The sequence below is a fragment of the Sarcophilus harrisii genome, chromosome 1 (assembly GCF_902635505.1).
Source record: "Sarcophilus harrisii chromosome 1, mSarHar1.11, whole genome shotgun sequence".
Classification (NCBI taxonomy): Eukaryota; Metazoa; Chordata; class Mammalia; order Dasyuromorphia; family Dasyuridae; genus Sarcophilus; species Sarcophilus harrisii.
Genome location: NC_045426.1, coordinates 694,921,797 through 694,946,394, shown reverse-complemented (window position 1 = coordinate 694,946,394; position 24,598 = coordinate 694,921,797). Strand labels below are relative to the sequence as shown.

General features: G+C 45.9%; 1 protein-coding gene across 8 annotated transcripts in view; it reads left to right on the top strand.

The window, feature by feature from the left end:
- Positions 1 to 24,598, top strand: part of NOS1 (nitric oxide synthase 1) — a 415,858-nt gene that overhangs the window by 354,781 nt on the left and 36,479 nt on the right. The gene's annotated exons all lie outside the window — the stretch shown is intronic.

The following is a 24,598-nucleotide window of genomic DNA, read 5'->3' as shown; positions in this document are numbered from 1 at the left end:
AGCCTTTGCTGACCTCCAGGTCTGCGCCTCTCGCTCTCCTGCAGTCTCGGGAACACGGCAGGCTCTTGGACCCGGCGGACGCGCGCGCGCGCGCCCGCCTCTCCCCGACTCTCTCTATATTAGCTGGAGCTCCCTCTCCCCCCGTTACCGGACTCTTGGCTCCCTCCCCGCTGGCCCCGGGGCTGCTGCTGGGGCGCAGTCCGGGCTGCAGTGCCGAACCCGCGCTGGCTCCGGCCGGCCGGGGGACCCGCGGGGGCCGCTGCTGCCGCTGCTGCTCCCGGGGCGCGCTGCCCCGAGGTGCTGTCCTCCGAGCGCCTCCCCGCCCGCGCCCGCGCTCCCCTGCCCAGCTCGGGGCGCCCCAGGGCAGCCGAGTGAAGGGGTGTCGCCCGCGCCGGCTGCTCCCCGGCTCTGTCCCCCGCCCAGCCCCTCGTCCGGCTCCCTTCTGCGAGGATGGGCTCTTCCCAGTCCATGTCCGAGGAGGTCCGCGAACTCGTGAGCAAGACCGGTTGTGAGTACCCCTGGGGGCTGCGCCGGCTGCCTGGAGGGGCTCCCGGGCTAGGGGGTCCTACCCTCTGCTGGACAGGGGCTCCCGGGCTAGGGGGTCCTACCCTCTGCTGGACAGGGGCTCCCGGGCTAGGGGGCTCTCCCTTCTGCCGGACAGGGGCTCCCGGGCTAAGGGATCCTACCCTCTGCTGGGCAGGGGCTCCCGGGCTAGGGGGCTCTCCCTTCTGCCGGGCAGGAGCTCCCAGTTTTAGGGGTCCTACCCTGCTGGACAGGGGCTCTCGGGTTGTGAGAATCCCTTGAGTGGGCTCTCCCTTCTGCTGGGCAGGCGCTCCCAGGCTAAGGGGTCCTACCTTCTGCTGGACAGGGGCTCCTGGGTTATGAGAGTCGCCTGAGTGGGCTCTCCCTTCTGCCCGGCTGGGGCTCCCAAGCTAGAGGGCTCTCCCTTCTGCTGGACAGGGGCTCCCAGGCTAAGGGGTTCTACCTTTGGCTGGGTAGGGTCTTCTGGGTTTTGAGATTGCCCCGGGTGGGCTCTTCCTTCTGCCCGGCAAGGATTCCCAGACTAGGGAGCTCCCCCTTCTGCTGGGCAAGGTCTCCTGGGGTGTGAGATTGCCCCAGTGGGCTCTTCCTTCTGCCCGGCAAGGGTTCCCAGACTAGGGGGCTCTCCCTTTTACTCGGCAGCGGCTGTGAGATTGGTCTGAGTGGGTTCTTCCTGCTCTCATCCACTTTCTTGTCATTCCTCTTGGCTGTGGAAGAAGGGGGGAGAAGGACAGAGGGGAGCCCGTCTGCAGATGAGGGAAGGAAAGTGTTGGGGAGACTTCAACAGCACAGTGTCCCAGGGACTGCCAACAGTCACAATTACTAGAAGAGTGTGTGTGATGGAGTGGATGGAAAACAAGCCTGAATCAGAAAGTCCTGGGTTCAAATGGTCCCCTGACACAAACCAGCCACTTGTGATTCTGAGCAAGTCTCTTAAGCCCCTCAGTGCCTCCAAACACTCCAGGAGACCTGAAGTTTCAGAGCAGGGCCACCGGCCTCAGTTAAGCTGATTCCCTGCAATAAGGCAGCCTCAGGACTGGCTCAGAATTCAAGTAAATGTCACTTATCTAGCACTTACAGGGGGATGGGTTCAGTTGGGAGTGAGACAACAGGTTGAGGTGGGCCGCTCAGCCTGGTTCCAAGAGCAGCCTGGACACAAACAGGCTGTTTGATTCTAGGCAGATAATTTAATCTCTCCGTTCTTCCTTGGCAACTCTGAAACTGTTAGAGATGAGATGCTTTGCTGCACGGGTGCTGAAATAACAAGACCAGACCCCACTCCACCCCCACAGTCCCTCAAAAGTACAGACACATTGCTTTGGGGGTCATGATCTGGATCACTGGAGGGAGTTTCCATACCACAAAGTTCCCTCCCCCCAATAAAATGCCAGGTTCAGAGCACGAGGCAGTGTTTTTCATACATTATCCCATTTGATCTTAACTATCAGACAAGCCTGTGAGACAAGTACTACAGGCATTGTTATTATTTCCATTTTACCGATGAGGAAACAGGCTCAGAAATGGGTCAAGGAACATTGCTTCTGGTCCTGGAGGTGAAATCTGAATCGAACTCCCTCTATACTGCCCTGGAATTGAAGCCCAAACCTAGAAATTCTAAGTTCAGCTCTGCCGCCGGATGGCCACAGGGCCAGCAATCCCATCTTCCCTCTCTGAGACTCACCTTCCTGATCTGTCCAGATGAACAGGTAGACTAAAGGACAGTTCATCAGTGATTGGTGGTTGTCCTTTATTCTGGGAGAGGACCCGAGGCAGACTAGAGGTCCTCCTGCATCATGGTACAGTGGAAAAAACACTGGCTTTGGATTCAGAAGAACTGAATCCAAATCCAAATTTGGCCCCTCCTGGAGGATCCTTGTAGCCTGGGTCTCCGCTTCCTCCCACATGAAATAAGGAGAGAGGACTAGCTGGCCTCTGCTGAGGTGGCTTCCAGCTCCAGATCTAGCATCCTGAGGTGCCCTTTGCCATTCAGTTTCTCCTCAAAGAGTGGGCTTGGCTGAGAAGATGAGGGTATCTCGGGCTCCATTCTGAGTGACCGGGGCTGAGAAATGAAGGCAGAGTGGAGGGAGGCCCAGGACCCCCGTCACTGAAGTGGCCCCTCTCTGTAAAGGAGGGTCCTGGTTTTCAGACAGAGCGATGACAGCAGAGGCAGCTGAGGGCAAGCTTCCTTCCTTATTTCACCATTTCTGATGAGCTCCTTATACAAGAGCTTCTGTTCTTATGAGGTACTTGCAGCTCTGGGATGGAAAGTCCCAAACTGGGGGCGGAAGGGAAAAGGGAAGAGATGTGCAATTTGGCTTCCTAGAGAAGGCCCTTCTAGAGTATTCCATCGTCTATCAACCAATCAACCAGCATTTATTAAACACTTATTGAAACTGGTTTAGGCAAAAGGAAAACAAGTGAGGTAATATATGTAAGGACAGCCAGGTGGCGCCATAGGGGATAGAGCACCAGACCTGCAGTCGGGAAGTCGTAAATTGAAATCCGTACTCAGACACTTAGCAGCTATGTGACTGTGGGCAAGTCACTTCACCCTCTTTACCTCAGTTTCCTCATCTGGAAAATAAGCTGGAGAAGGAAATGGCAAACCCCTCCAGTATCTCTGCCAAGAAAACCCCCACAGAATTGGAAACAACTGAACAACATATATAAAGTGCTCTGAAATTTTAGCTATTATATTATCAAAAGATGAAAATAAAACAATGTCTTTACTACAAAACAGTCCCTTGACTCAAGAAGCTTTCATTGTACAGGAGGCATACATTAATGGTCCATCAAGATGCCAGCTGTGGGAGTGCCGTTTCTAGAAGAGGGAGGGAGCATTTGCCCGCTACACAAACAAACACTAAGAGTATACACAGTGGTTTGGGCTTGACCGATAACTATGATTTCATTGTTCCTTGGAGTTCCTGGTTCCCCAATCAAAAATTCCCTATTCTGGAGTTCTCTGGATGTAACTTATACAAAATTATATGAAGCCATTTGAAGGAGAACTCTAGTAATCAAAAAAGAATCAGTTGTGGGATCTGGGAGCTGAACAGTGATTTAAAGAATTGTTGGGATTTATAATCAAGTTGACTATGTACCTTTTAAACCCTGGGGATACAAAGAAAGATTTTTAATAAAAACACCTTCCCATGTCTGCCTTCAGGGAGCTTAGAGTCTAATGGGAGAAAACATGAAAACAATTATATGCATTCAAGATATAGGCAGGTTACAATAGTGCTGAAAGTGACCACAGAGATCTCCATTTAACTAGTAGATGAATCAGTAAATCTAGAGGCAGGAAGGCTTTAGTTCAAATCTGTGGAATGAAAGACCAGTTCAAATCTGGCCTCAGACACTAACTGGTTGTGAGACTCTGGGCAAGTCATTAAACTTCCTGCCTCAGTTTTCTCTTCTGTCAAGTGGGGATTATAATGACACTAGCTTCCCAGGGTTTTTGTGAGTCTCAAATGAGATAATATTTGTAAAATGCTTTGCAGACTTTAAAAGTGATGGTTACTAGGGCAAGCGACCCCCCCTCAATGCATGGCTTTAGTAAGTGCCTACTGTGTGCCAGGTACAGAGGAAGAAACCAAGGGCCAGAGTGATTGAACGATTTGCCTGAAATCTCCCAGATAGAAAGTGACAGATGGAGGCTTCTAATAGGTCAGCGATGGGGGGGAGGAGAGGCTTGTGTGAATCTGCTATTCCCTTCTTCTCTAAGCAAGGAGTTGGCTCACGATTCAGTCCCAGCAGGGAAGAACTGAACAGCCCACAAAGGTGACCCAGCTCCTTGCAAAGCCAGAATGGACAAGGCCAGTCTTATCAGCACATCTCCCATCAGCAGAGTTGCTCCTCGCTGTGACTCTTCCAGTTCCCTTCAGAATCCCTGCTCCCTCCCAGAGCCACTAAGCTATTTTTGGAAGGGCCTCGTCCTGCCAGGCCAGTGACTCCACTCCCTAGAGGTTTCCCAAGGCCCCCAGGGGCCTTTGGGTTTCTCTCCGGGGGATGCCCACTGACCAGAATTCTGAGAATGATAAATCTCTCTAAAGCCCAAGAGCTCTTTGCTACTTCAGAGGGGGATGAAAAATACATTATACATTATACAGAAAAACAATGATTGACCCCAAAGTCAGGTGGAAAAAAATAACCTGGAGAATATTGATTTCTGCCAAGAAATCCGAGCTTCACTGATCCCTTTATTTATAAGAACCTGTGATGATGTCATTAGTGTTGAGCATTGCTGATATGGGGAGTCCCTCCAACAATACAGATTGCCACTCTTGTAGAATAAATTCGCGCCTTAGAGAGCAATGAGAAGAGGACACAGCCATTATGGGTCAGGCAAAACTCACACCCAGGATTTCTTGACAGCAGAGCCAGATTTCCATCCACCACACTTCATCGTAGCTGACAAATTGGCAAGAATCCCAGATCAGAGCAGCTACCTCCCACCTGACATCTTTCTTGAGCCCTGCCCTTCCCCCTCTGCTAGCGCCTCCCCCTCCAAAACAACAACAACAAAATTACTTGTATTCATTTGTTTTATATGTGTTTTGTAGCTCCTTGTGTACTTATCTGTGCTCATGCTATGCCCACCAATAGAATTCGAACTGAAGACCAACTTTAACTTTGATCTCTGCAGCTCCAAGGCCTGGCACACAGAAGGAGCTTAATAAATGCTCATTGATTTATTGAATTGAATCCACTCATTTTCCTCTCTGTAAAGATTAGGACTATAAGATTTGTTTCAACTCAGGGTGTGAATCTTCCCCAACATCAAAAGCTCTAAAAATATCTCATCCATCCCCCTCATTTTTAGAAATGAAAAAACTGCTCCAGAGACATTAAGTGTTTTGCACAAGGTCACACAGCTAGTTAGTGGCAGAACCAGGATTGGAGACGAAGGCTCATGAACCCCAGTTCTGGACTCTTTCCCATGCTCCATGCTGCCTGCCACAATGCTGAACCTCCAAGTAGAGAGCTTCCATGCTGCTGCCCCATTCCCCCCCTCTAGAACAGTGCCCAAAGATGCACTAGCCACAGAGAAAAAGCCGGATGGCCCCTGAGCCACTCTGATCCTGTTTGGGCCTGGCACTGTTCAGAAATTCTGGAGGAGGGCGGGGTGTTCAGGTTCCCTATCTTCCTAGGTCTTCTCAGATAGATACTGGTCCCACTGGAAGGACAGCTGGGTTAAAACCTTCAGAAATTAGATTCTCTGAGGGATAAGATGGATACTCCCAGATTATATGGTTCAGGCTGTCTGTTTTCAGCTAGGTCAGATGTAACCAAAGTCAAAGTGAGAGAGGAAAAGAGAATCTGGATCCTTCGGTTCCACTCTGGAGTTAGTTTAGGTCAGGAGGATTGAGAATTAGAGGGATTGGGTTCAAATAACAAAGGGACTCTAAATCTCTCTGGCCTCGGTTTCCTTATCTGTAAAATGAAAGAATTAGGGGAAGTAATTTCCCAGTCCCTTTCTGACTCTTAAATCAATGATTCTAGGATGTGAATGTGACTATCTTCCATTTAATGTATGATCTTGAACAAGTCATTAGTACCTGCTCTCTAGGGTTTCCTTCCATCTATATCCTTTATGTGTATAGTTGCTTTTATGTAATCTCCTCTATAAGAGAAGCTGAAGGGCAGGGAGTTTTTTCTGTGTCCCCAGTACTTAGCATAGAAAATACTTAAACACTTATTCCCAATTGAACCCTTTTGCCTTGATTTTCTTATCTGTAAAATGGGGGCTTTGGATTTCATGGCTTCTGAGATCTCTTTTCGCTCTAGTCCTGTCATCTTTTTGCCTTCCCTTGCTTGAGTGTTTGGATAACAGCAGCTCATATTGCTGTCCCTGGATTCCCACAGCAGGAGGGTTTGAGCTCTTCCAGACCCTGTACAGGGTCCTTCTTGGAAAAGAGCACCCAATGTAATTATGGGGAATTAAATCTGCTTAAATGGTCTGTGTGGAGGCTTGGAACATGGACAGATGGCAATTGCAAGCTGCCTAAGAGTTTCGAGGAGTACTGGTACCAGATCTTCTGTATCTTCACTGAAATGTCAGTGGATTTCTCTCCTGAGAATCATTTTGGTTAGCAAATGAAGAGAGGTATCTTTTAGCTTCCTTCCAGTCAGACTCACAGAAAAATAAAAAACAAAAAACAAAACTGAGGAGGGAGTCACTAGGAGTTTGGTCCAGAACAAGGAATTTCCCAGAAGCCCAGAATATGCCCTGAGAAGGGAAATATAAAGGATCACCGACAAATGCTTGTCTTCCTTTGAGGAAGAAGGTAGGGGTGGGAACCTGGGAAAGAGTGGGCAGAATTGACTCCCTATCTAAGCTAGATTGTATGTGTGGCTTCCTAGGGCAAAACTCAAGCCAGAAAGACTCAGGATAAAGGACTACTCCGTAGCAGCAGCTTCATGAGGTCCTCAGGACTCTGTCTCCCCTTCAGAACCACACCTCACACACAGGCTGATGCTCCCCCTTCATACCATTTGCTCCAGGTATGGTCAGTTAGCCAGTGAGCATTTATTAATCACCTACTATTTGCCGGGCATTGTCCTGAGTGTTGGGGATACAAAAAGCAAGCAAAAATAGGTCCTGCCCTGAAAGAGATTACATTCACTTGGGGAGATAAAATACAAATAAATAAATAAATACAAGACACAGTAGAGAAGAAATGTGACTTTAAAGGGGAGGCTCTGACTGAGGACAGCCAGGACTGACCAGGTTGTGAAGCTTGCCCTGAGTTCAAAAATTCCCCACTACAAATTAACTCCTTGAAAATAGGGACTATTTTATTGTGCCCCATGCTCCTTCTCTCTCCCCTTTTCCCTCCCTCTTTCTCTCCCTCCTCTCCCTCCCCTCTTCTTTTCCCCTTTCTCTTTCTTCTTCTTGTTCTTTCTCCTCCTCTTCGTCTTCTTCCTCCTTTTCCTACTGTTCCTCTTGCTTCTCCTCTTCCTCCTCCTCCTCCATCTTTTTTCTTCTCCTCCTCCTCTGCTTCCCCTTTTCTCTCTGTTTCTCTCTTAGTCGCTTTATCTCTGTCTCTTTCCTTCCTTTCTTCTTTCCCTGCCTCTCTCTCTTCTTCTTCTCTTCCTCCTCCTCTTTATCCTTATTCTCCTCCTCCTTCTCCTCCACCTTTTTCATCTCCTCCTTCTTTCTCCTTTTCCTCCTTCTTTGTCTCTTTCGCTCTGCCTTTCTCTATCTCTTTGTCTCTTTGTCTATGTCTGTCTCTCTATGCCTGTCTCTATCTCCTTTCCTTCTCTCCCTCCCTCCCTCTCTTCTTCTTTTCTTCCTCCCTTTCTTTTCTCTCCTCTTCCTTATTCTTCTCCTCCCCCTCCTCCCTCTCTTCTCCTTTCTTCCCTTCTTCCTCCTTTCTCTCTGTCTCTGTCCTTGTTTATCTCTATCTCTGTCTCTCTCCTTCCCTTATTCTCTCCCTCCTTCTCTTTCTCTTGCCTTCTTCTTCTTCTTCTCCTCCTCCTCCTCCCCTTTTTCCTCCTTAGCCTTGTCCTTCTCCTCCTCAGCCTTATTCTCCTCCTCCTCTTCCTCCCCATCTTCCTTCTCCTCCCTTTCTTTCCCTTCCTCCTCCTTTTTCTGTCTCTGTCTCCTTTGCTCCTTCTTTCTCCCTCTCTTCTTCTTCTTCTTTCTTTTCCTTCTCCTCCTCCTTTTCCTCTTTCTTCTCCTCCTCTTCCACCTCCTCCTCACTTCTATCTCCTTCTCCTCCTCTTCCTCCCCTTCTACCTCTTCCTCATCCTTATTCTCCTCCTCCCCTTCTTTCCCCCTTCTCCTCCTTTTTCTCTGTCTCCATCTGTCTGTCTGTCTCTTCCCTCCCTCCCCCTCGCCTTTTCCTCCTCTTCCCTCATCCATAGTGTCCATGGGACATAGGGATTCCGTTCTGGTCAGACTCCATCTGTTCTGTTTTGGCCACCAGAGTTTTAAGTGAGTTGATGGCAAACTGGGCTCTGTCTAGAAAAGGGCAGAGCCTGTATGGTGGGTCCCTCCAGGTCAGGTCCAATGAGGATCACTTAGGCGGCTGGGGATGGCTACCCGGGGTTGGGGGAGGGCCTGCCAGGTGACATCAGTCTGGCCCCTTTGCTCCTGCTTAAGATACAGACCCACATTCTATTTTGCAGCAGACACACAGACTGGGCCATCTCTGCTACTCATGGCATAGGTGGTCTTGGGCAAGCTCCTCCCACACTCCTGACCTCAGTTTCTCTTTTGTAAAATGGACTCTGGCCCCTAAGTGCCCACTGGCTCTGAGTTCTCGGGGTGCTCCCTGCTGAATTCCAATGTGACAATGGGCCAGTCTCTCACGAGAACTCATGGTACTTACAAATGGGTTTACAAGACAGAATCCTGGAGTTCCTGCCCATCAGCAGTGTCCATAAACGGCACCACAAAGTTAATTTGGACTCACTAAAGCAAAACAAGCCTGGGTAAACAATTCAAGGAACAAAGTCCTCTCGAGCTGAGTGAAGAGGCAGTTATGTGGTGCAGTGGATAGAGCACTGGAAGGCCTGAGTTCAAGTCTGGCCATAGATCCTGGGAAGTCACTTAACCCCAATTGCCTCTGCAGGAAAAAATTAAGCTGAGTGTATATTTTCCCAGGTTCTACCTCCTGCCTCATCTTTGCCCAGACTATTCTCACATCTGGAATGGTCCTTCACTCACTTCCATCCTCATTGAGATCATAGAACAAGGGCAGCCCCCTACAAAATCCTTTCCTGACGCTTCCCCTCTTCCTTGTATCTTTGTATATTTACTTGGACAGCTAGATAGTAAAGTAGATAGATTGGACCTGTAGTCAGGAAGATCTCCTGATAATCCCGATCCGGGAACTTAACCTAGGTCTGCCTCAGTTTCCTCATCTGTATGATGGGATCAACAATAGCACCTACTTCCTCTGGTTTTTGTGTGAATCAAATGAGATAATATTTGCAATAGCACAGCACCTGGCACATAGTAAGTGCCCTTATTATTACTTGTAGGTAGAAGTATTCAGGTAAATGTTTAACAACCAGGTCTGGGAGCAGCGGGGCGAGGGGAGAGAGGAGGAGAGACAGAGACGGGAGTACATATGACACAGTTTGTTTGTTTTTTAATGTGCATGGTTAACATTTTCTCCCTCACTTTCTTAAGGTTGTAATTCACAAAAGAGTAAATCAAGTCCTGATTTGTAGCAATTTTTTTCAACATATAAATAAATGCTCACGCTGAAAATTTAACTATCAGTTCAATTTGGCTGGCTCTAGCACTCCCCGGTGTTCATTTTGAAATGTGTTGTTTTTCCCTAAAGAGAGCAGGGACTATTTAGGGACCATATTCCTATCCCATCTATCCCAGCAAGTAGCAGAAGCTTAATAAGTGCTTGTGAATTGATTGATAACATATATGGCAGAGCAAAAAGAACTCTATATTTAGATCTAAAAAGACCTGAATTCTAATGTCAGCTCTGTAGTTACTAGCTAGGTGACCTTGGCCAATCCCTCCGCCTCTCAGCCTTGATTCTAAATCTAAAGTGAGAGAATCGGGATGAATCATCTAAAAACTCCAACTTCCAACTCTAAGTCCAAGAGTCTGTTTTCTTTTATTCAATTCATTAAGGGGGAACATTTATTTTCTTTATTTTCTTCAATTCATTAAGGGGGAACATTTATTTTCTTTATTTTCTTTTATATATACATGTTAGAATTTTAATTATGAATATCAGAGATCTGTGATTTTATTTTATTTTATTTTATTTTACTTGTTTAGGCCAAATTTATTTTTTTATTTTTTCCTTTTATTTTTATTTTTTATCATAGCTTTTTATTTACAAGATATATGCATAGGTAATTTTTCAGCACTGACAGTTGCGAATCCTTTTGTTCCAAGTTTTTCCTTCCTTCTCCCCTCACCCCCTCCCGCAGATGGCAGGTTGACCAATACATGTTAAACATGTTAAAGTATAAGTTAAATATAATATATATATATATACATGTCCATATAGTTATTTTAATGTACAAAAAGAATCGGACTTTGAAATAGTGTACAATTAGCCTGTGAAGGAAATCAAAAATGCAGGCGGACAAAAATAGAAGAATTGGGAATTCTATGTAGTGATTCATAGTCATCTCCCAGAGTTCTTTCACTGGGTGTAGCTGGTTCCGTTGGAACTGATTTGGTTCATCTCATTGTTGAAGGGGCCCTGTCTATCAGAATTGATCATCATATAGTATTGTTGTTGAAGTACATAATGATCTCCTGGTCCTGCTCATTTCACTCAGCATCAGTTCGTGTAAGTCTCTCCAGGCCTGTCTGAAATCATCCTGCTGGTCATTTCTTACCGAACAATAATATTCCATGATATCCATATACCACAATTTATTCAGCCATTCTCCAATTAAAGGGCATCCACTCAGTTTCCAGTTTCTGGCCACTACAAAGAGGGCTGCCACAAACATTCCTGAACATACAGGTAGGGGGAACATTTATTAAACTCCTACTATATAACTAGGCACAGCACTGGGGACTAGGGATACAGGCCCTCTTATGGAACAAGATAAGCATAACAGCACTAAGTATTTTATTTCTCAGCAAAATACAGGCTTAGCCCTCCTACTGAATGTTTCTCAGCGACATGGTGCTGGTTCTATGTGAATAATCTCTCTCCTCACTTTCCTTCTCTCTCTCTCCATGCACAAGCCCCCTAACTCAACACCCACCTTAAGCCTAGACTCTCAGCACAGGCCCTCAGCACTCCTCCTAGTGCTTTCACTCTAGAGAGAACTCAGCCCTTGCCCTGCTAATATGTAATAGTCTCCCCTTTGGTTTTTGGTTCTCCAGTTCTCACCCCCAGGTCAATCCATCCTCCCCACAGCTGCCAGAATAATAAGCTTGAAGCACAAGAGTGATTAAGGTACCATCACCCCCATTCAGCGGCTCCCAAATGACTGGAGATAAAATACAAGTAAAATACTAATACGTACCTATGCCCATGGTCCTTGCTGTGGGGAAGCTGAAGCTGGGGACTCTCTTAGGCTGGTGTGTTCTGAGCTTCAATAAGCTAAGCCTGTAAGGTGTCCATGAGAAATCTGACATCAACATGAGAGCCCCCAGGATTGAGATTGCCTCAGACTGCCTTTGGAGGGTCAGAACTAAGCTGATCCAAGAGCTGGAGCTGATCAAAGTAGAAAGGGGCCAGCGAATAGTCCCTGCACACTCAGTCTATTCAAGATTGGAAGAGAGAGGAAGGGAGGGAAGGAAGGAAGGAAGGAAGGAAGGAAGGAAGGAAGGAAGGACGGAAGGAAGGAGGGAAGGAAGGAAGGAAGGAAGGAAGGAAGGAAGGAAGGAAGGAAGGGAGGGAGAAAAAGAAGAAAGAAAGAAAGAAAGAAAGAAAGAAAGAAAGAAAGAAAGAAAGAAAGAAAGGAAGGAAGGAAGGAAGAGGAGAGAGAGAGGGAGACAGAGACAGAGACAGAGAGACAGACTCCTTTGTTATTTAAAGCCCTTCACAATCTGGCTTCGCCTTCTCTTTCTAGCCTGATTATAGGTTACTCTTCATACACTGTGTTCTAGTCAAACTGACATAGTTGCTATTTTTTGGGGAGAGTGGGGCTTTTTTTCCTGTAAGGAGTTGGATGAGGTGGCTGCTGAGATCCCCACAACTCTGAGATTCTGCGATTTTAAATTGATTTTGTCTACACCTTGTATTGACTTCTCCATTTCTGTTTCTTTCCCCCTCGATCAACATCACCACCACCACCATCCCCTTAGAATATAAGCTCTTTGTGGCAGGTACCATTTGGCTTTGGTCTTTATTCCCAGCACCTGGCCTAGACTTTGACAATGAAACGGAATTGAATTGCACACAAACTTTCTGGCAAAGGTGACTGTCTTCATCAGGTGATGATGGAATTGCCTCGTTCTTGGGCCGATCACCCGGCTCCAGAGAGAGAAGGGTGGTTGGACTGGTCATCCCATTAAAATGCATTTTTTGCTTTTAATTAATCAAGCAGTGTGCAAATAATTTATTAAGCACTCTATGAATTTGAAGAACCTGGCTAAGCCCTGAAAAATAGACATTAAAAGTCCCATTTGCCTGAGAGCTTCAGGAACCAAGATGATTTGTTGAGTGAGAGGGAGTAGGTAATTGGGGTAAATAAATGAGGGGTAAGTGATTGAATGGGTAAGTTGGTGAGTGAATGAGTGGGTTGGTGAATGAGTGGGTGAATGGGTGAGGGAGTGTGTGGGTGAGTGGATAAGTGAGTGGGTGAGTAAATGGGTAGGTAAGTGGATGCAAGTTGGTAAGTGAGTAAGTGGCTAAATGGATGAGTGGGTGACTGAATGAGTGAGTGAGTGGGTGAATGAGTGAGTAACTGAGTGAGTGAGTAAGTAAATGATTGAGTGAGGGGGTGGTTGAGTGAGTGGGTAAATAAGTGGATAAATAGGGGAGTGGGTGAATGGAGTTGTGCCAGTTTTATTGTACAGTTCTCCAAACCTTTCCTGCTTGAGTGCACTCTTTGGACCATGAGTGTTGTCAGTCTCCATAGGCTGCAGGCCTCCGACCCCCATAAAATCTCTAGACCACTCAACTTGGGCTTTGTGCCTGGATTGACAAAAGAAAGCCAAGTCCATCTTTTCCCTTAGGTTGCTATTAAGGTAGTTTCACTTTTGGCTTGCTTGGTCATTGGTTCTTTAGAGAAATGTAAGGAGAGTAAGAAGTGAAGGCCTCTGGGAAAACATGGTTTTGTTTGGTTTTGGTTTTGACTCTTCCCTTGAAAACCAAGGTTGGATCGCAGAAGAATTCTCATCTCGATGTTCAAGAAGTTCCAAGAAGGGAGCTCATTTCCTGACTCCCAGGCTAGAGGTCTTTCCATTCAGGGAAGGATGATCTAGAGAGGGTCAGAAAGCGTGATTTGTCGGCCAGGATGGCCCAGGACTATGCTAAGTGGCTTCACACTTATGGGAAGGAATGGGTCAGTAAAAGGAAGAGGGAAGCTCCCCAGACACAGGAGGACAGTGGTCACCCCGTTTGTTTTTTTCCCAGGGTGACCTGATACTTGGGCCCCTGTGCCTGGCCTGGCCACTCTGAAGGCTGGGAAGAACCTCAGACATCAGTTTTTCTAAGCCCCAACTCTCTCCACCTCACACATGAGTAGGCTGAGTCCACCCAGTTCATAGGCTGCAAACTCAGCCTCTTTCCGTTCCACCATATTGTCTGCCGCTCCCCTGGTGCCAACCAAGCACTTGCCATCTGTGTCAGCGTGTCCCAGCTCTGCTGATCAGCAGCAATCGGATCCCCCAGAACTGCCTTTCAGAGGCCAATGATGCCCAGATACTGTAGGGAATTTATCCCAGCCCCAAAGGAAAGCGGCCAGAGCCAGGGGCTCAGCCCCATCACAGTGCCCTTGGAGGGGACTCCTGAACTCTCCCGTCCTTCCTCCCAAACCAAGGATATCTGTCCTTTCCAAGTCGACTTTGCCTACTGCACTGGAAAGACAGAAGGGGGCTGACTTTGCAGAGAGAGATGAGAGGAAGGGCCCAGAGGACAGAAGGAAGGGAATAGAAGGAGGAGGACCTAACTCCTCTTCTAGCATTTGCTTCTAGCATTTTTAGCACTGGCCTAGATGCTGGGAATACAAAGGAAAAAATACTGTCTCTACCCTCAGAGAGCTTTTATTCTAAGGGCAGCTAGGTTGATAGAGAACCAGGCCTAAATCCAAGAAGACCTGAGTTCAAATCCTCAGACACTCGCTGTGTGACCCTGGGCAAGTCACTTGATCTCGGTTTCCTCATCTGTGAAATGGGGATAATAATAGCACCTACCTCCAGGGTTGTCTTGAAGGTCAAATAAGATAATCATAAAACTTGCCACGTTTCTTGTTCACTCAAGTCCAATTCTTCATCCATGGGGTTGCCTTGACAAAGATACTAGAGTGGCTTGCTATTTCTTTCATTAAGTCAGACATCTAGTAAGTATCTAAGGCTAGATTTGAATTTAGAGCTTCCTCACTGTAGGCCCAGCACTCTATCCACTGAGCACCCGGCACATGGTAAGTGTCGTGTAAACGTTAGCTATGGTTATTATTATAGGGGCATATCACATGTGCACAAGTAGATCAATAAAAAGTTTATACATAGAATCATAGGCCTTGTGCCAGTCATCTGGATCAATCCCATCCTTTTACAAAGGGGAAGTGACTTGCCCAATGTCACACAGTCGGGCTGGGATTGGAAGGAGGTTTTCTGCTTCTAGCTCTTGAAGTGTTTTCCACTAGCCTCATTGTCTCCACAAAGTCATCCAGAGGAGAGAGTTCTAACCATTGGGGGTGGAATAAAGAAAGTCCTGGAGGGGAAGGCGGAACTCTTGAAGGAAAGACAATGAATGCATTCATCCTGAAGCAAAGAAAACTCAATTTATAGATTTCAAAACGAGCTTCAGATGCTTGTGACCTGTGTGACCTTGAGCAAGTTTATTCAAGTTTCTGTGCCTCAGTTTCCTTCTTGGTAAAAATGAAGAGTTTGGGCTAGGTGGCTTCTGCCATCCCTTCCAGCCCCTTTGATCCCTTAGGATCCCATTAGGTTGGAAGGATATTTGTGGTGGTGGTGACAAACATTTGCATAGTTCTTTAAGATTTGCACATTGACTGACAAATATCACTTCATTTGATCTTCACAACAACCCTGGGAGGTAGGTACTATTATCACCCTTTTTTTTTACAGACAAAGAAACTGAGGTAGAGAGTGGCTGAGACTTGCCAGGCTTACACGATTAGTGTCTGAGGCCAGATTTGAACTCATGAAGATGAGTCTTCCTGATTCCAAACCCAGGGCTCTGTGCACTGTGGCAACACCAGCTTGCCCTCAAACATTTTAGGTACTTAATAATTGCTTGCTCTTTAATGGATAGATTGAAAAAAAATGCTTTGTGAAGGCAACTTTGACTATCACACGAGGAAACCAGGTGAAGGGAAGTAAAAAACTTGTTCCAGGTCACCCAGGTAGAAAGTAGCCGGTGCTTGAATAAAGATGCTCTGACTCCAGATTCACTGACTGTCTTTAGGATGACCAGAGAGAAGGCTTCTGGGAAAGGGGCTTGGAGCAAAGCCACTGGCTCAGCCAGTAGTTTTGCAGCCTTTCCAAATCATGTTCCCAAAGTAAAAAGACAGGTGATTGCCTCCAGTGAGGCAGCCATTAAAAAGCCACAGTGACAAATAGATCCTTTGTTTGAAAGCAGATGACCTTTACTGGAGGGAACAATATTGAAAGGGGGTCATCTGTTCTCCCAAAGGTTCCCCGGGAAGTCACCGGAGATCCCCAAGTTCTGGAGGTGGACCAATCACACCTGAGACAGAGCCTTATGTTTTCTGCTGCTGAAAGCTTTCCAAGCCAGGGGGGAAGGGGACATAGGGCAGGAAGCAGTAAAAGGTGGAGTTGGGGTGAGCACTGAGTCCTCAACAATCAACCAGTCATGTCCCACAAGGAGGAGAGTCTGTGGGAGCGGAGCTACAATGACTGGTGTAACTGGGCAGAAGTTGAAGCCACACCTTTCCCACTCTCAGTCTGGGTGACCTTGAATGGGTCTGTTCAGCTCTGTTTCCTGGTAAAATGAGATTGTGTGTGGCATAGAGCTGTTTGTGAAGGGGGATTTCCTACCCTTATCTGGGAAGTGACCGGGGAAGTGATCCCACACTCCCAACTCTGAGCTCACAGGGTGCAGACATGGGGCTGAGAGCTTTGGCCTATTCCCTAGAATCCTGGATCTAGAGCTAGAAAGGACCTGGAGGATTGTTGTTGAATGAACCCCACTACGTCCTGTACCCTTTCCCCCTGCCCCCCCTCCCCTTGCTGAGGCCCAGAAAGGTGATGTCACTTGGTCAAAGTCCCACAGGTAGGAAACCGGCCAAAGTCAGATTTAAACACATTTCCTTTGGTCCAGTTCCACGGGACCGGAGTGTGACTTGTTCAGGATCACACTCCTATCCTGACTCCAGGGTGGAGTGCTCTACCCACTTGACCACTAGCTGCCCACTGACTTGTTTTTAATTTGTTTTTTGGGGTTTTTTTGGCAAGGCAGTTGGGGTTAAACGACTTATGTAGGGTCACACAGCTAGGAAATGTTAAGTATCTGAAGTTGGATTGGAACTCAGGACCTCCAGACTTCAGGGCAAATGCTCTATCCGCTATAACGCCCCCTAACTGCCCCTCACTGACTGTTCTTAAAGAGGCTTGGGCTTGCCCCTTCCCCACCCCAAGCTGAAGGTCAGGACAAAAGTCTCTGAAGTCCTAGCAGCTGAGTTAGAATCTGTAGAAATGATGAGTTGGCTCCTTCTGAGGTCCCTTCCTGTTCAGATCTGTGATCAATTCAGTTCAACAAATTTGAAATGGCCTCCTAAAGCCAAACTACATGCAGTCGACAATTATCTGGAACCATGGATGGAATGCTGCATCAGGAAGGTCTGAGTTCAAATCTGGCCAAGGTTGCCTCTGGTCACCTCAGTTTCCTCATCTATAAAATGGGGATAATATTAATCCCTATCTCCCAGCACCGGTGTTTGGATGAAATAATTATTGTAAAGCACATAGTAAACATCATATGAATGTTAGTTATTATTTAACTATTATTATTATTACTAATGGCCACCTGCACTGGACATCTCTGGCTGCCTCCCATGCTTGGAATACTCCCTCCTTCTATTCCCTTCCAATCCCAGCTAACATCCCACTTTCTACAGGAAGCCTTTCCCACACCTTCTTCTCTCTAATATCTTGCTTCTATTCATTATATCCAATTTATCCTCCATAGATCTTGTTTCTATGTATATAGTTGTTTGCACGTCTGCCTCCCTTGTTAGAGTGTAAGCTCCTCAAGGGCACGGGTTGTCTTTGGCCTCCTTTTGTATCCTTGTGTCTGGCACATAGTAGGTGCTTAATAAATGTTTTTGACCGATTGCCCTACCAAGAGCAAATCGTGACTATTTAAATGCTCAAACCCTGGGTCCCCTATAAAAGAGAAGGATGGGAGTTCTCCATTTCACAGGGGTGAAAAGTCTGGCTTTCCAGGCTGGCCCCTGGGCTCTCTCCCTTTTGATGGCTGTCCAGAGGGCACCATCCCCAAGCCTGGACTCCCCAGGCCGTGCTTGTGTTTGACAGATCTCACTGTCAAAGTCTTGTGTCCAACCCTCCCCATTCAGACGTTTCCCGGTCTGACCTCGGGCAGAACTGACTGTCAAAGAAGGTTTTGCACCAGACAGGAAGCTGTTCATTAGAACCCTGGGAAAGCTAAGTGATGGAGAGGGGCGGGGAGGCTCAGGAGTGAGGAAGTGTTAACTGCCCTCTGGTCAGACCAGAAGAGATCAAAGGCCACAGCTTTAGAAGTGGAAGGGCCCTCTTAGCACTGGATGGGCAACTAGATGGTCCCATGATGCAGAGCTAAGACTCAATTTCAAGTTCAAATCTAGCCTCAGACACTTCCTAGCTTTGGGCTAGTCATCCCCTCCCCCAACTGCCTCAGTTTCCTCATCTGTAAAATGAGCTGAAGAAGGAAAAGCCAGACTAGTTAGTCCAGTATCTCTGCCAGGAAAACTCCAAATGGAGTCATACGTGACTGAAAACAACAGAATCTTTAACACTTGAGACCCAGAGGGGTCTTGGGATCAGACAGCTAGAGTTATAAAGAAATATCCAGTCCAACCTCCTCAGTTTATAGATGGAAAAACTGAGGCCCAGAGAGATCATGCGATTTTTAGATATAGTTTTAAGAAAACTCAGAGTCCATTTAGTCTAACCCTTTACAGATAAGGAAACAGTCCCAGAGGGGCACATGCCTAGGACGGTATTCACTTTCTAGCAGTACATTTTAGGAAGGACATTTGTAAACTGGAGAACATCCAGAGGAGGGTAACCAGGATAGGGACAGTTCTCCAGTTCAAGCCATATTAGGATTGGGAGAAGGAAGTTAGAAGGTGAAGATGGGGGGAGGGGAGAGAAAGGGCAGATGGAAGCTTGACATTTCCAAGTATCTGAAGGGCTCTATGACTATTGCTGTTCTGATTGGCCCTAGAGGGAAGATTGAATGGAGAGATTGTAGAAAGGCTAGTTTAGGCTTGGTATTAATAATAATAATAATTTCTAACAAGTGGGGGCAGCTAGGGGGCACCATAGTGGATAAAACATAGAGTCATGAGCTCAAATCCAGCCTCAGACACTTACTGGCTATGTGAGTCACTTAACTCTGTCTGCCTCAGTTTTCTGATCTATAAAATAAGCTGGAGAAGGAAATGGAAATGGAATACTCCAGCATGTCTGCTAAGAAAACCTCAAAGAGGGACATGAAAAGGTAGACAAGACTGGATGCCAGCTCAGGAGGAGCTGGATTCCCCTCCTTTGGAGGTCTTCTATGTGGTCACTGGTGACCCAAGAGATCCTGATGACCCAAACCCTGATTGGTGAAACTGAGGATCGGGGCTCAAATTTCCTTTTCCTTCTAATGTTTCCTGCACCCATCACCGAATCTTTAGGTTGGACTGGACCAGCCTCTCCAAGACTTTTCAAAGTCTGACCTATTGAATTGTACAATTGTTAAATTGTTTCCCCAACCCCTGCCCCTTTTCTCAAGGCCTTTTAACTACATGAACAGTTGATGACTGAGCAAGGGAGAGAAAATTAGAGGGGAAGATGAGAGGCCAGCAAAATACAGTCTGATTTCAGTCAAGTGAACACACGTATACATGCCCCACCCCCCCTACACATAACATACAACCAGACAGACACAGCCACACACACATACATATAACACACAACCAGACAGACACAGACATCACACACACACAATCACACACACACACACATAACACACAACCATACAGACACAGACATCACACACACACAGTCACACACACATGCACAACCATACACAGACACACACATACCATACAGACACACACACACATACACACACATAACATACAACCAGGGATACACACACACACACACACACACACCTCACAGCTCTGCCAAAACACCACCTGCCCCAACTCCCAATCAGACCAGTGGGGACGACCATTCAAAAGTCCAATCAATCCAAATGAGCCTCAGTCTCAGTCGGAAGAAAGGCAGCAGGAAGCTCAGGGATGAGTGAGGAAAGATTTTCTTTCATCCTCTTAGCTCCTTCTCTAGATGAAAGATTATAAAGAACAACTCCCTTCCAGGCTGTGCCTCCTCCTGCTGATATGGGACTGTAGGCGCTCACCCTACTGGCAGAAGAGACCAAAGCTTATCTGCTCAAGGCCAAATTCAGCACAATTCAATGGAATAGTAATAATATTTTATATTAATAATATAATTGTATTTATTATATTAATACATATAATAAGAAGAAGATTTGCAAAGCACCTATTATGTGGCAAGCACAGTGCTTTGCAGTTATTTTCTTATTTGATCCTCATCACAACCATAGGATATAAGTTCTATTATTATAATTATTACCATTTTAAAGATAAGGAAACTGAGTCCTAGGGTCACATAGTAAGTGTTTGAAGCATTATTTGAACTCATGCTCATGAGTTAAGTCTTCCTGACTTTAGGAATGGTGCTCTATGCACTCTTGTGCCCTGCCTGGCACAAGTGAATGCTTAATAAATGCTTGTTGGTTGATTTTATGATTGAGTTTCATTGGGCCTTTATGTGGTTCCTATCAGACAATACCCCAGATTTCTAATTCCCATCAAGACTCAGCTCAAGAACTCCCTTCAGTGACTTTCCTGATCCCCTGGAGCTTGCATTTGTTTTTTCTGTGCTTTTACATGTATTTACAGTCTGCAGGGCTGAAATGGAAACTCCATGAGGTGCGTGAGTGTGTGTGTATGTGTGTGTGTGTGTGTGTGTGTGTGAGTGTATGTGTGTATGTGTATTTGTGTGTATATGAGTTATGAGTGTGTGTGTTTGTGTGTGTGAGTGTGTTTGTGTGTGTATTTGTGTGTGTATATGAGTGTATGAGTGCGTGTGTTTGTGTGTGTGAGTGTATGAATATGTATGTGTGAGTGTGTGTGTGTGTGTGTGTGTGTGTGTGTGTGTGTCCAGAGCCAAGTACAGAGCCTGGCCCTTAACAAGTAGCTAACAGATGCTGGGGGATTGCATGGTTTCCTCTTCTCACTTTACTTCATACATTGAGAGCTGGGAGGGTCCTCAAAAGCCCCCTTGTCTGTCCCCATTTAAAAGAAGGAACCAAGGGTAGTCGAAGGTTGACACAGGAAATATTTCAGTGATAGGATCGAACTCAGTCCAGTTCCTTGGAATCTAAACCAAGAGCTCTTTCCTTTGCTCCATACTTTGCCCATGACTGTCCCCAGGGACATGGACTCACTGGACCAAGAGCCAGGCTCCCACAGTGGCATCTATAGGTCCTTCCCTGAAAGGGAGGAACACTGTTAACAGAGCAGCATTAGAAGCTTGGCAGCGGATGAAAAGGCCCACGAAAGCAGCCGTGTCAGCTGGACCCATGGGCTGAGCTCAGCAAGGACGTCATCCCTGATGGATTGTTTGTGCTCCCTTCAGCGGCATTCTGGAAGGACTCAGCGATGTTTGTGTCTGAACTGGGGACTTTGGGCTGCTGAGGCGTCCTAGCTTGGGCAGGCCACGCATGGTCATCGGGTTCCTTCATTGTAAAATGAATGGATGATGTCAAACTTTCCTTCCAATTATAAATCTATGCTCCTTCCCTTACATCCCTGAGCCTCAGTTTCCTCCTCTATGAAATGGAAGGATTGGACTAAATGGCCCTTGAATTCCCTCTCACTTTTCATAATACCAGTTGTGGTTGCTCAGTCATGCCTGACTCTCCCTGGTACCATTTTGGGTTTTCTTGGCAGTGGTTTGCCAGTTTCTTCTCCAGCTCATTTTGCAGATGAGGAAACTGAGGCAAACAGGGTTAAATGACTTGCCCAGCATCACACAGTTACTAAGTGTCTGAGACCAGATTTGAACTCAGGAAAATGTACTATACCACCATTTAGCTGACCTAAGGATGTGAATAAAAAATAAAAAAGTCTGGTTTCAAGAAGTTTACATTCTATCTACTTGGGGGCTCTATCATTTTCACAAATAAAGCAATAGAAGATAGTTTGAGGATCCTAATTCTCTAGCTGGAAGGGATCCCAAAGGCCATCTCCTCTCTAACTTTTATAGAGGAAGGAAATAAGATTAAGAGGGATTAAATGATTTGTCTAGGGGCTCTATCATTTTCACAAATAAATCAATAGAAGATAGTTTGAGAAAAAAAATAAGAAGATAGTTTGAGGACCCTAATTCTCTAGCTGGAAGGGATCTCAAAGGCCATCTCCTCTTTAACTTTTATTTCACAGATGAAGGAAAAAAGGTTGAAAGAGATTAAATGATTTGTCTAAGGTCATATAGAATCAGAGGTGAGATTTGAATCCAGGCCCTCTGACTCTCCAATCATTGCTAATAATTAGGTGTAAGATGGGGAAATGTATCAGGGAAATTTCATGAACAAGACAGCATCTAGCATTCTCAGAAGCCACGGGTCTAGTTAATATCTTCAGGAAACACTCCAGAATCCCATTCCTACTTTCCAGTTTTCTCCTCTTTAATGACTCCTATTGGGAGGAAAGCCAAACACCTGCCTCCCGTCTTTATGGAGGTGGGAATTATCGCTGTGGATTGTTGCATGTTCGTCCAGGGTTGATTGGTGGGCTGGTAAGTTTTTCTGATGTGCTTTTTGATCCATTCTATCATTATTTGAAATAAGGTATGACTCTCTAAGCAGGGAGGAAGAGAGATAGTTTTAAATGTTAATGTTAAACCAAAAAAATCCATATTTTTTATTTAAAAAAAGACTGAGAAGAATCACTGATCTGGAAGGGGGAGCACCCTGCCCACTTTTCCATAAGGGTCATGAAGAAGGCCATTTATGGTGGAAGGGGCTGGGTCCCTGGGTCATCTTTGCTTCCAAATGTCTCCTTCTGTCTCTGACTTCATCTTCCCTCTTCATTAGCCCTAAACAAGCGAAGGCTGACGAGGATTCCAGAAGACAGGCTTTGCAGATGGTGGAAAGAGGCCAAATGCTAAAAGCACTTCGAGGTTCAGCTCAGAGCTCCAGCTGCCAAAAGGAACCCAAGGTCTTTGGTCTTAGGGCCACAATTCTCATTCTGACAGCTCCTTCTTTCACCTGTGGCCCTCCAGGGATCCCTCAGCCATTCGGCTCCTCCAGCCAGAGTGGACCCACTGCCCTCTCCCAGTTTAAGTTTCTTGAGGGTAGAGATTGTTTAACACTTGTCCTTGTGTCCCCGTTATCCGACACAGTGTAGACTGGCATATAGTGGGTGCTGCTTGTGGTTGTGGTGCACTCGCGTCCGGTTCTTTGTGAGCCCATTTGGAGTTTTCTTGGCAGAGATACTGGGGTTGTTTGCCATTTTCTTCTCCAGCTCATTTTACAGATGAGGACACTGAGGCAAACTGAATCATACAACTAGTGTCTGAAGCTATATTTGAACTTGGGGTTTTCAGATTCTAGGTTCAGCATCCTTTCCACTGAGATCTCGGTTTCCTGAACGTGAGATTCGTTTTCCCATCTCTGCGCTTTTGTTCCTTTTGTCAAAAACTTCCCAATCCCTTTCCCCAATACTCACCTTTCTATATCTCGATCCCTTATTATTAAGTCACCTTGACAGTGGCTAGAATGTTGGACTTGCAGTCAGAAGGATCTGAGTTCAAATTCAGCCTCAAATACATATTAGCTGTGTATCCTGGACAAGTCCCTCTATTTGCTTCCTCTATAAAATGGGAATAAAGGTTTCAGCATCTACCTTTTGGAGTTATCGTGAGGATAAATTGAGATAATAGTAAAGCACCTGGCACAAAAGTGCTAATTATTGTCCTTGTTCTTTTATGGTTATATGATGGATATAAAGCATTTTGTAAACTTTAAAACACTGTATAAATGTTAGCGTTGGTGTTGATGATCATGATCATGATTGTGGTGGTAGAGTGAGGATGAGGGTAGTGGTGTTGATGAGAACGATGATAATAAACAAATCCATGATCCCTCTCTCATCTGATCTCCTAGCACTCTTCATAGTCTATTCTTATTCCCCCTTTCATATTCTAACAAGTATCATATTTACTGGGGTTCATTATCTCTTGGCTCCTGGACTTTGGGTTTCTTGGGTAGGAGTTGTGTCCAACTTGTTCTTATATCTCCAATATAATTACCATGCTGCCTTATACAAGAAGGAGATAGCTATAGAGAAGGTAAAGGAGAATGAGCCCTGGATGCTGGCAGGATTTGGTGGCTCCCACAAGCCCTTGCCAGCTCTAATTTTCTTTGTTCTGATAACTGCATGTTGTAAGGGACAAACATGATGCAGTGGAAACAATGTGTGAGTCAAAATACCTGATGTTGAGCCCCTTCTGATTTTAAGCAAGTCTCTGCCTCCTAAGCCTCAGTTTCCTCATCTGTAGCTCCAGACAAGTGACCCCATGCCCTTCGCAGTTATAATTGTCCCAATGGAGAACGGATGGGCTGTTTCAAGAAGCAGCGATTCCCCTCCACTGTAGATCTCCAGCTACTTTCTTTTTGGACATCATAGGAGGGATTCTTGTTCAAATACACTAGAACATAGTGATGTCAGTTTGCTCCTCTTCTAGAATAAAGGACAACAACCGATCAGTTCTGCAACTGAATGACTTCTGAGGTCTCTTCACATTCTTTTTCAAAGTCTGAAAATCCTGAAAAGAGCTAAAGAAATTTCTTTGGAAATGTCCATCAAGCTGTCAGTCAACAAGCATTTTTTTTAATTATAACTTTTTATTGACAGTACATATGCTTGGGTAATATTTTACAACATTATCCCTTGCACTCAGTTCTGTTCCGACTTTTCCCTTCCCTCCCTCCACCCCCCTCCCCTAGATGGCAAGCAGTCCTATACATGTTAAATATGTTATAGTATATGTTAGTTGCAATATATGTGTACAGAACCAAATAGTTCTCTTGTTGCACAGGAAGAATTGGATTCAGAAGGTAGAACTAACCCGGGAAGAAAAACAAAAATGCAA